Raw genomic sequence first — 10,606 nt, 5'->3', positions numbered from 1 at the left:
GCCGCATAATTATTTTTGATGGTTGAACACTTCTGGAAAGACACAGGGACACCCCTCGCAAACTGTTCTACACGCCGCATACAGCGATTCACATCTGCGACAAACAAACTGTTTTACACACTGCATACAGCAAATCACATACACACTGCCTGCTCATGTGCCCGGTCGCAAGCCGCGTCCAGCCTCGTTCTTGAAGCATACACACTACCTGGTTATGTGTCCGCTCGCAAGAGAAACTCACGGAGAGCCGCCCACCAGCTGCCTGTGTGTGTGCCTCTGTCTGTCTCTGGCGCGGCTTTCTCTTGCGCTGCCTCTGTGTGAACCAGTCAGGCACAGAGAAGGTCAGCTGCTGACAGAGCGTCTCGACTGTTGCAGGGTCTGCATTGGTGAAGCAGGTGAGACGGTAATGAAACAGAGGCACAGGGCTTATTGGTTTTTAAAGACTGATTCCTTCATTGTGCTTTAACCTCAGTTTTAAAGGATTGTTTTAAGGATCCCATGGGATACCCCTCGCAAACCGTTTCACATGCTGCATATGGCGATTCACCGCCGAGAAACATGCCTCTATGAACAGTCAACGTAGCTCGGAGGTACATGACATTAACCTGACCTGCACTGCATGTGGCCTCTACGACAGACAAACATAAACGACGCCATTTTTTCTGTGTCGTCGCGTCCAAGTTGTTGGGCGTGGCCCTGCGAGTTGTCATCGTATCCAATGGTCTTAGAGTTGGTGGGCGTGGCTCCTTCCTGTGTGCGCCATAGGTGTCTCACTTGTCGGCTTAGTGAATCCACGCCCCTTCCAGCGTGAATTATATATATAGATTATTTGAACCTGTGACTGTGTTGGGCTTTATTGGGTCTGGGGTTTCAGGTACCATGGCTCACCCTACTGGTTAATAATAATGCACACACACAGATTTTGAGCTTCATAAAATTACATTTATTCATAACTAACTGTGTAAGCCCGTGCTGTAAAAAGCCCAGGGTCCTAGAAACTATTCAGATCATCAGCAAATAATCTAAACGGAAATGTCGAGATGTCAGGTAATTGAAAGGAACTACTCTGGGCATCTCCCATCTAGGAGGATTTGTTTTGCTGACATGCTGGCCCTGCTTGTGTTATTAGCGACTAAGCAAGTTTTCCGTTTCCTCGGAGGTGGAATCCTTACTCCAACTCCACTTCTCACTTCTGGGCCGGACTGACAGACACATACACTTCCATGTGTAGACGTTTATTTATAAGATGTGTAGTACATACCTGCCTTACAGCTTCTAGACCACCGCTCAGTTGTAATCTTGGGTGATTTCTGGTTATGGTTTTCCTTTTCTTCATACGTTTAAGTGTTTTTTTTTCTGGCAATTCCAGTTGCCTGCCAGAGCTCACACTCTTTCTTTTAAGTTGATTAGAAGCATTAAACTGGCTCACTGTGTTTGAGTCTGCCTTACTAGTGTTTGATTCAGAATTGACTTCTACTCTAGTCCATTACTTTTAGGACAGACTCTTGTTCAATGGGGTCTTGTATAGAATAAAATGTAATGGAACAGAATTATTTATACAGTATGTCTTTCCAATCATGATTTAAAATACACTTTTTTAAAAGCCATTGTTTTGTGCTTTCACCTTTGGTGTTAAAGCTTTGTCTGAAGCCACAAGAAGAGCAGCATCTGGCACTGCAGGACTAAGTGCTGTTCTTTTATTGTTATTGTCATGCTGCTTTAGTAAAAAGCTGTAACACCTGCTGACAAGCTGTCTTGCGCTCATGTCATTCTTCCTGTAAGATAAGAAGCTACCCATTTTTCTCCTGTGTTTGTGAATGTTCTGCTGAAACATTTGCGTTTCCCTGTCTATCATACATGGAGGAAAAAGCCTGTAGGGCAAGGATTACAATATTAAACTAGGACTACTTGGCAGTCAATGTTGCCTAGCTTCCCATAAGTAGAAAATATAGCTATATTATTTTAAATTATATTGTTGTTATGGTTTAGGATCCTTCTATCATTAATGGTACTATAATATAAAATTGCTTAATTAAAAATAGTATTACTTTGCAAATGTATGGCTCTAGAGTATTCTGCCTATGTTATTAAAGACAACAGGTGATATTCTCCATATACTTTACATTATAATGAAGCTCTCATCTATTAAGCATACAGTATACAAATTTTTCATTAAACATACCTTAAACAAAGCTTATGTAACTGATGAAAAGCTCCTAGCTTTGTCAAGTTTACAATTTTTTTAAACAAATCATTTCAAATTTCTAAAGTAACGCCCAAGATTTTTTCAGAATCATACAGCACCTTTCGTTTTCTTCTTCTTTCAGCTGCTCCCGTTATGGGTGGCCACTTCGGATCATCTTTATCCATATCTTCCCGTCCTCTGCATCTTGCTCTGTCACACCCAACACCTACATGTCTTCTGTTACCGCATCCATAATCCTCCTCATGTTTCCTCTTACCTGGCAGTTCCATCCTTAGCATCCCTTTCCCAATATATCCACTTTTAATCCTGTTAATTGTAACTTTGCCTTAAATTTATCAGCAGTGATCTCCATTGCAGATTTCCTTTTCCTTAAACAAGATGGATATATTTTATAACACAATTTTAAAAACCTTTTGCAGATGGCTTTGTATTATGAATGACAGAAAGGCTGAAAAACAACCACTTAATTTCTGACCACAGTCAAATTAAAATTAACACAAACCAAACTCATTGAGCACCTTTCCAATTATTGGACTCAACACCAGCTAAGTGTACTGAGATAAAAAATGATCAAAACACTCCTGACTTACAAAGCTGTTAATTTCAACACACAATATTGTCAATGTTTTGCAGGGTGGTTGGATATTAAATTTTGAATTTGAATATACTCAGTAAATGTGACAATACTACCATTACTACCCCCTGAAAACAATACTTGTATCTTACTAGGAACTATTTTACCCAACGAAAACTAAAACTCTTTGACATCATTCTCACAATTCTACAGACCTGCTTTGCAACTCTTGCTGCGTGTTCATTCATCTTTGTGGTTCCTACTCTCTGGAGGTCTTTCATTAACTCAGTTTGTTGTGACTATCAGTGGATTTATATATATTTCACTTAAGGACTCTCATGTGATATACTCGATGGTAACTACATTTTTATTTCATTTGAAATAAATGTGCTAATTTTGCTTCTTCTGTACTGTCTCCCATACTGCTCTTCTACTACATTGTGCTATTCTTATCTTTAATTTTATAAACTTTAGTCTTTAATACCAAGCTGTGATTGAAAGCTATTGTATTTACTGTTAATTCTGAAAAGTATGATTACTATTTAAACCACCTTGTAATTGTATATTCTATAATATATAAAACATTGGTTTAGTTAAGTTTTTCTTTTAAGGTTTAATCTTGTGATACACCTCAAATAGTAGATTTTAAGAAATTGCCTTTCCTAACATTGCTATTGTATATTGACAAAAGTAGTTTCTCATCCCAATCCATAGCTTAGCTATATAATATTACAGCAGGATGAAAAACCAAATTGCATTCCATTGTAATGTTTCTGCTGTTATATTCAAAATTGAATAATGAGAAAGCCTGTTCAGAAAGCACTAAAAATAAGAAGAAATTACATCTCCATGAATGTGCTTTGACCAAAAACATTAGAAAATATACATCTGTATAAATATTTTAAAAATAAATATTCTGTGTCAGCAGCACAACATACTTATATAATTCATTTAACACAAAAAATTAAAAAGTAACAAAAAACATAATTTTCCTCAAACAGAACAAAGAATATACAGTATATATATGGGCGGCACGGTGGCGCAGTGTTAGCACTGCTGCCTCGCAGATAGGAGACCTGGGTCCTCCCTGCGTGGAGTTTGCATGTTCTTCCCATGTCTGCGTGGGTTTCCTCCGGGTGCTCCGGTTTCCTCCCACAGTCCAAAGACATGCCGGTTAGGTGGATTGGTGATTCTAAATTGGCCCTAGTGTGTGCTTGGTGTGTGGGTGTGTTTGTGTGTGTCCTGCGGTGGATTGGCACCCTGCCCAGGATTGGTTCCTGCCTTGTGCCCTGTGTTGGCTGGGATTGGCTCCAGCAGACCCCCGTGACCCTGTGTTCGGATTCAGCGGGTTGGCAAATGGTTGAATGGATATATATATATATATATATATATATATATATATATATATATATATATATATATATATATATATATATATATATATATATATATATATATATATATATATATAAACACAGAATAAAAGTCCTTTATCCAGGCACAGAAGAGTAGGGAGAAACTTAGGTTAGACAGTTTACTGACTAGAATATCAGGAATAATAGTATTAAACGTTGAGCTATAGTCAATAAAAAGCATGCATGTGGTTAAGAGCAGTGTGGAGAGCCATGGCTATGGCATTCTCGGTGGACTGGGTTGATCTTTAAGCAAACTAGTATGTATCAAAAGTGGAATGGAGACAGGCTGTGATGTAATAATAATAATAATAATAATACTTTATTTATATAGCGCACACATCTCTTTTATATATTCAGTTAAGTTCCAATGTTCAAATAAGTCCCAATCAGTGTTGACAAAACACGACTGCAGTTGATTGAGTGCATCTTCTGGCCAGATTTTAATATACTTTATATGTGGCTTTGTTTTTCTCCTAATAGTGGTGTATGTGGGAATGAGGACCAGAGAGATATGATCTGACCGGCCTAAGTTGTGGAGGGGTGCGTCTCTTTATGTGTGTTTAATATTGGAGTAGACATGATCATGTGTATTTTCGCTCCTCATCGAACACTTCACATGTTGAAAGAATTTAGGAAGAACTGACTTCAGGTTTGCCTGATTAAAATCTCCTGCTATGACTTGAAAGCAATTGGGGTAGGCCCACTGGTGTTTGCTGATAGCATTTAACTGGAGGTGGAGAACTATACTAACTTTAGCAACAAGTGGTATATAAACAGCAGGGATAATCACTCCTGCTAGCTCTCTTGGAAGAAAGAATGGTCAGCATTTATGAAATATTCTTTAAGTCAGGAGAACAATGGTGGTCTATGATTATATTGTTTTTTGACCAGTCATTATGCATGTAGATGCAAAGACAACTCCCTGATCTTACCAGAGTCTTTGTTTCTATCCCTGTGGTGAATTGTGCAGCCTGCTAGCTGTGCTGCTTTGTCATCGGATGAAGCCAGGTTTCAGTTATTATTACACAGCAGTCGCATGTGTAATGATTTCTAGCAATAAATAGTTCCAGTTCATCCATTTTCTTAGTCATAGATTTTGTGTTGATGAGAATCAAACTCATTAGGAGGTTTAAGTGGTTGTTTTCTGAGTATCTCTAGTAGGCTGGAACGGCATCCTCTCTTCTGCTTTCCCTCCCTCTGCCATCTGTGACGTACGACGGACCCGGTAACAATCCATGATGATCTCTATGGTCTTGCTAGGTCAGCGGGAATGCTGTTAGTGTGATGAAATCTGTCTATAATGGGAAGTTTTAGCTGAAAACTGATATCCAGAAAATCCAGTTCAACCGACAGAGATAGCTGCGAGCTGCTGCATCCATACATGCCACCATGCTTATAATATATGGCAAGTGCTTGCCACATATTGTGGCTGTAAGCATAGTCAATTTTGAGCAAATGATCTAGTAAGAAAGGTATTTAATATGTTTTACCTTACCCCCTTCATCTTATCTGCCACCTTGTACAAATGTTAACGTAGGGACTACAATTCCTATCAGCCAGTGCACTGCTACAGGCAATTTCATCACCACTCACAAAGTTTAAATAAGAGCATCAACAGAAAGGGCATGTCATCAAATGTAGCATCTGCTGTAGTTTGTTTTCCTCAGCCACATTTGGATAATAAATTAATAGTGTTGTTGGATTATAGTGTTTATCCTAAAGCAATATTTCTTGACCTTTACAGCCTTGAAGACCCACTTTTACCTTTTTAAGTTCCTTGATGATGCACAAACAGCATCTGAAGAGCAGGGGAGTAATCAAGGGCAGTTTATAAAGCAGGGGAGGGGAGGTCCCCTTGGTGAATCAGGTGCAGTTAGCAACAGGGAAGAATATCATGCAGTGTTATTGATCGCTTTGGCTGATCAGGGGTGTGTAACATGTGACACAAAATCTGAGATAAACTGACTACACTATATTTTTTTATATTTGCATAGCCTTGTTTTTGAAAAACCAAACACTGTCGTCCACCTGCATATTGTCATTAAGTTTGTCATTTAAATCAATGATCCAATGATCAGTGTTAAGAACTTTTTGAAGTTAAAAATGCAAAGAGGAAATAAGAAAAAGTGGAGACGCTGTTTTTCAGAATGTGATAAGAAGAGAACAGGTTATTGATTTTGATTGAGTAAAATGTCATTGGTAACTTTTGTATTGGTAGATATTTATTCAAATCCACTGGCATACTACTAATTTTAGGTGTTGATGCTAATGAAGAGTCGATATATTTAGCAGATTTTAGCTTTGAATGAATCCGTTTTTAATCACCTTTGTAACATTACTAAATGCAGTGGAACCTCGGTTTGCGAGTAACTTGGTTTATGAGTGTTTTGCAAGACGAGCTAAATTTTTTAAGAAATTTTAACTTGATAAATGAGCGATATCTTGCAATACGAGTAGTATGGATACACTTTGTCTGCTGAGCGTCATGTGATCACAAGTGAGCTGATGGTTCTTTCTCTCTTGCGCACGTCTCTCGCTCGCGCGCATCACTCTCTCTCATCTCTCTCACTCGCGTGCTCGTCTCTCTCTTTCCTTATCTCTCTCGCTCGTGCACTCGTCTCTCTCTCTCTCCTTATCTCTCTCGTTCGCGCACGCGTCTCTCTCTCTCTCCTTATCTCGCTCGGTCGCGCGCATGTCTCTCTCTCTTTCTCCTCTTGAGGGCAATCGTCTCCTATTCTCCGTCTGAGTCTGCGTGCCTCACTCATATAGTCATCATCCGTACGAGCGTATACTGTTTATTACAGCATTGTGACTGTGTGTGTGTGTGTGTGTGTGTGTGCTGTGAAGTGCGAGTCCCCGTCTTACGCCCCAAAACACAAAGCTGAGTCTCTGTACTTTAACAACACCAGCTTTATTCAGCTTGAAACAGCAACAGCGCGGTTATTTATTGTAGTGGGATCTTTATAATGTTCCTTGTATCACCCATCAACGGCAGGTGCTTATAACATGTCCGCGATCTTTTTGGATACGCTTATTACGCGGACTGCTACAGCGCTGGGAGACTGCGATTGCTTTGGGACACTGTTCCGGTGTCGTCCCATTGGGTGGAATCCCACAAGAGTTTAGAAACTCACTCACACCAGCCATGATTCTTTTTAAAAGTAAAGTGCAGGTTAATTTGTTTTATGTATTTTTACTTTATATTTTGTATTAATCATTTTTATATGAATAGTTTTGGGTTGTGGAACGAACCATCCGAGTTTCCATTATTTCTTATGGGGAAATTCACATTAATATATGAGTGCTTTGGACTGCGAGCACGTTTCCGGAACAAATTATGTTCACAAACCAAGCTTCCACTGTACCTTTATTGGCGATGTAACGCTTCTCTCAAAAAATGAAGAGAAATGACAATTTCTTTTCACTATTAACTATTGTGTTTTAGTACTTCAAGTTTCACATTCAAAGGATTTGTCTTTCCAACTCTTTCGTGATCATTTTTTAGAACCACAATGCTCAAGAAAATGGAAGATGGCAACATGTGTAAGAAGTTGACTGAACCATAATACATGAAGCACAGAATCAGCTGTGAAATTGACCCCAAATATCCAGCCCTACTTCATTCCGCAGCTAGCACTGAAGAGTATTTGAACTTGAACTTGGTCCTCATTACTTAAATGTACCTTCATTGTGGTTATAAGGTTAAATATTAAATAATTTCTTCATAAACCAGAATTTTCATAAAATGCTTTTTAATAATTCAGGAGAAACCTGTATGTATTCACCTTTAAAGACATTCATTCTATTCACATGTGTTTCACATTTACAGCAAGACTATATACACACTCCTGCTATATAAACACAAGAATTGCATCATGAGACCCACAGTTACATTCCAGCACACCAAAGTATATTCCTTTATTGTGATACTTAGATGTGTTATTCTTTATTACAGTCAATCCTGAACTTTTGCGGAGGTAATGTTCCTATGAAAAAACATGAAACTCAGAAAACGAATGTTAATATATTGAACCTATGGGAAATAAGGGGTCATGTTCTTCTGAGACCAGAAAAATGTAATCTTTCACTAGAAATTGCTCAAAATACATTTTCCTGCACAGATTTCGTTATAACAAAACGATATTAAGAGGCTAAACAAAGTAATTAAGAAGGCTTGATCTGTGGTAGAAAAGAAACTGGCAGCCTGGAAACTGTGGCTGATCAGAGAATGTTGTCTATACTTCAGTTTATTATTGAAAATGCTGATCACCCACTTCATTTTTTGTGGTTGGACAGGAGAGCTTTTTCAGTTGTAGACTGACTAGCATAAAGTGCACCACTGAACATCACAGGAAATCCTTCCTTCCCGCAGCCATCAAACTCTATCACTCCTCTTCCAGTCAATCATTCACACCATAAGCTGTTTCCTTTTTCCCCTAAGGATATCTCCCTATATTTTCAGCTACTTAGGTGTTCAATAATTTGTCTGTTCTTCTAACGTGAATAACTTTTTGTTCTTAAAATGTGCAATAGTTTCACTTAACATTTAATAATATTATGTAACATGTAATAATATTAATTAATACTTCAAGCTCAGTATGCTATTAATGTCTAGTATACTGGGGATTTTGTAAGATACTCATATGCATATTATTTATTGTATTTCATTATCATGCACCCGTAGAACTTAGTGAGTTATGGTTTATTGTTCTTTATTTTGATATTTATATTCTATTTATATTTTTATTCTACATGCTTATTTTTTTTCACTTGCTCTTAGTGTTAATTGTGCCTTTGTCTATTTGTACAGTTATAACATAAATAATTTCCCTTGGGATTAATAAAGTTTTCGGATTCTGATTATTTCTGTTAATATGCAGTTTTCCTAACACAGTCTCCATGAAATAACCCATAAAATGCAGAATACAAAATGCAATTAGTAGCAGAAAAAAAATTTCTTCTCACTAGTTATTTACTAGAATTCTGTGACATTTTGTGCTAGTCTTCTTCTTCTGTTGGCTGCGGATCATCTTTTTTTATATCTTTCTGTCCTCTGCATCTTGCTCTGTTACACCCATCTCCTGCATGTCCTCTCTCACCACATCCATAAACCTCCTCTTAGGCCTTCCTCTTTTTCTCTTTCCTGGCAGCTCTATCCTTAGCATCCTTCTCCTAATATACTCAGCATTTCTCCTCTGCACATATCCAAACCAACGCAAACCCACCTCTCTGACATTGTTGACCAACCGTCCAACTTGAGCTGACACTCTAATGTACTCATTTCTAATCCTATCCATCCTTGTCACACCCAGTGCAAATCTAAACCCAGCCACAGGGGATGCACAAACCACTGTATCTTCGTGCGGGTCCCAAGCCCGGATAAATGGGGAGGGTTATGTCAGGAAGGGCATCCAGTGTAAAATTTGGCAAATCAATATGTGGACAACTTTTGTGCTAATATCTATATAAAACAAAAATCACCTCCAACACTGTGTCCTTCATGGGTGGCGGATGGTTGTAAATGGTGAAGGAAGCACTGCCATGAAATAATCTGTCAGTTAGGATAGGTTTGTGAATCGCTTGAGGTTCTTAAGAGTTGCCATGTACGGAAAGCATAGTTGCGATGAGTTGATTTTTAACTTTGAGGCTGTGATCCTTGATGGCCTCGAAGTCTAGCCAGCAGATTTATTACTTAACACCAAATTCATGGCTGACATGGCTGCCTATCTAACACCTTTATTTTCCCACTAAGCCACATCACTGACTTTGCACACTTAGGCTAAGAGGGGACATAATTGCACCACAAACCTTGATTTATTAAGCAAAACAATGAAAATATGCAACAAACACATGGGGAGGTATTTATTCTACAACGATAGAGTGAACAAGACCAATGAAACACGTACTAGCCACTCCCCAAACTTGAGAGCATCGTGCCTCTCATTTTTTTCTCTAATTCACAAATGTGCGAGGTTGTTAATACAAATGTAAAAAGGAGGTTACAAATAAAATCACACAAATGCTTGAAGTTGTAAATGTTGAAGAATGACAGCAATTGGAACACACTTTCTGTTTCTCATTCTTGAATACAGAGACGTTCAATCCAGTCTGACAGATCAATGTCTTAATTGTCATTTTCCATACAGTTTTAAAAGTCATTAATATTATTCTGTCTCTGCAGCCTTGCCTCTGTAGAACTTTTGATTCACAGGAACTGGCTCACCAGATCCTTTTGGCATTACTTTCCATAAGGAATAAAGATTTGCATATTTCATGCATTCCTCAAAGTGCCCATTGTTACTGTCAAGGTTTGGTTTTTGCCTTCCTCAGTTTTGCTGAAAGTTTCCTTTATAATATTCTGCTTTTTCCTTTTAATTTCTCAAATGGTTTCCTAGGACCACTTTTAGTCCA

The sequence above is a fragment of the Polypterus senegalus genome, chromosome 4, assembly GCF_016835505.1.
Source record: "Polypterus senegalus isolate Bchr_013 chromosome 4, ASM1683550v1, whole genome shotgun sequence".
In the NCBI taxonomy this organism is placed as follows: Eukaryota; Metazoa; Chordata; class Cladistia; order Polypteriformes; family Polypteridae; genus Polypterus; species Polypterus senegalus.
Note: the sequence above shows the minus strand (reverse complement) of the source record.